This window comes from Pteropus vampyrus, unplaced genomic scaffold (genome assembly GCF_000151845.1).
Source record: "Pteropus vampyrus isolate Shadow unplaced genomic scaffold, Pvam_2.0 Scaffold226, whole genome shotgun sequence".
In the NCBI taxonomy this organism is placed as follows: Eukaryota; Metazoa; Chordata; class Mammalia; order Chiroptera; family Pteropodidae; genus Pteropus; species Pteropus vampyrus.
In genome coordinates, this window is record NW_011889007.1 from 89,244 (window position 1) to 91,739 (window position 2,496).

Sequence of the window (2,496 nt, forward strand, 5' to 3'; positions counted from 1 at the left end):
CCAGATAGTAAATATCGTTGTTACAACCACTCCGTGCTACAGTTGCAGCTTGAAAGGGGTCACAGGTGATATATCAAGAAATGATCACGGCTGTGTCGTGTCAGTAAAACTTTATTTACAAAACCGGGCGGCGGGCCGGACAATGGCTGTAGTCAGCCGACTTGACATGGATGGTGTATTTAGCTTTTTTCTATCAATGTCTCTTAACATGTTTCTAATCCAATATATGTAACCCCATTTTTTTTCATTAAAAAGTATTGGGGGACTTTAATAACCATTTTTTAAGCGGGTTATGTCTAAGCATGACTGTGTCACGATTTATTGAGTCCCCCGTCGTGGGATGTGCCGGCTGCTTCACTGTTCCCCCAAACAGGCATCATTACCTGACAAGTCAGGAACACAGTACGGGGTGAGCGGAAGCCCGAGTGCTGGGTTTGAATCCTTACTCTGACACTTACCAGCTGTGAGGTGGGGCCGAGGGCGAGCCCTGTGAGTTGTGCCTCGGTTTCCCTTTGTGACGTGGAGATATCAGCATCTGCCCACAGGGTTTCTGTAGGGTAGCTCTCGAGAAGGGAAACTTCTGGGACTTCTCCCACGTGGAGAAGATGCATTCTCGCTCTTGCTAAATATTGGCCATCATTCTCCAGACCAGCGCTCCCTGTTTGCACTCCCACCAGAAGTGAACAAAGGGCTCACTTCCCCCGTCCACCACCGAATGTTACTTTCACTTCTAAAATTTGCATTTGAAGTATAATTCATAGGTGCTAAAGTGCATAAATCTTAAACGGACAGCTCAGTGGACTTTTGCAAAAGCACGTACTCTTCGTAGCCACCACCCAGATCATTTCCAGGCCCCAGGAGTCCCGCTGGCCCCTTCTTTAGCCCCTGGCCGACTGCTATTCAGACTTCTCTCATGATAGTTTAGTTCCATCTGTCTTGAAACTTCATTGACGTTTCACTCGCGATCACGCCTGTGAGTTTCATCCACGTAATTACAAATACCGGTAATTTATCCTTGTTCCTTGTTACATAATATTCCACAGAGTGACTGCCCACTTCGCTTCTCTGGATGTGCACTTGGGTAGTGTTCCAGTTGGGGGCTGTTCCGAATAAAGCTGCCGTGAACATCTGCTCAGATTTAGCGTGGGTACGAACCCAATAACAGGGCTGCTGAGACACTGGGGAGTATCCCACGTGTTGCTTTTGCGAAAAGGCTTTGTAAATCCTTGCCCATTAGACTCGGAACCCCCCCCAGGAGAAAGCACGGAAGATCATTTCGGCTCTCTAGTGGGGCCTGGGGGGTGAGCTCACTTCTGTGCCTCAGTTGGGAACGGACACCATGCTGGTCCAGCCCACCGTTCCAGCACTGAACATCTGCCGCCCCCAGCCCCAGCACTGCCACTGTCCTACGGCTAGAGACGTGCCCACATCCTTAGCCTCAGCATCGTACGTGTGGCTCATTGATGGTCTTTATAGCTACTGCAGCAAAACACGTTACGGCTTTTAAATACTGGGAGAAATATGTGCGTCTAAGCAGTAAGATGGAACGGGAAGCACAGAACGGTGGTCTCGAGCAGAGGCTGGCCAACTTTTTCTGTGAAGGATTGGATGGTGAGTATTTTACGCTTTGTGGGCCACAGGCTGCACAAAAGAGAAGACCCTCCCTCTTCCCACCCCACCCTTTACGACAGGGGATTTCCCCAGAGCCGCTGACATTCTTCTTTTTATTAAGAAAAGTCTGCAATCTCATCCGTCGGAACAGGGACAAATGCAAAAAAAGCAGAATGGATGCTGCCATCTGTCACGGTACAGGCGACTTTATGAAATAACGTGGAAAAATGTGTTCACAGCCAGTGGGTTCGTGCTAACTTGTTACGCGGCCATCGCTAACTATCTCGTTCTGCAGAGGGGGGCGATGATGGGCAGAGACGGAGGCGGGTCAGCCAAGCTCCTGCAAGGAGTTGGGGGACATACAGAAAGACAAGGACCCCGACTCACTTGCCGGGCCCTCGTGGGCTCCGGCGCCAGCCCGCCTGGGTCTGAGGCCCGGGGCTACCGCTTCCCGATCGGGAGGCTTTAGAGCGAATCATTTGATTTCTAGCTGCCTCAGTTCCCCCATCTGTAAAATGGGACGATCAGTAGCAACTACCCAGAGGCTTGAGACAAGGACGGGGCCTCCGTCTACCAAGTGCTCAGATTAGCACCTGACTCACCACGATGGCCAGTTCCAGCCTATGTATCGTTAGGCACGATATGTTCCCTGCTGTATCAACGGCCCCGTTTGGGGAAGCACAGTGGCTCACTTAAAAGGCAGGAAAATGAGAGTTTGAGATACTAGCGAACTCAGTGGTCTCACCTGGCGGTGATTCTGCCCCCCGAGGATACTGGGGAACGTATGGGGACCTCTGTGGTTGTCATCACTGGGGAGGGGTTCTCTAAGCATTGAGTGAATGGGGGCCAGGGATGCTGCTCGATACCCCCATGGTACCTAGGACA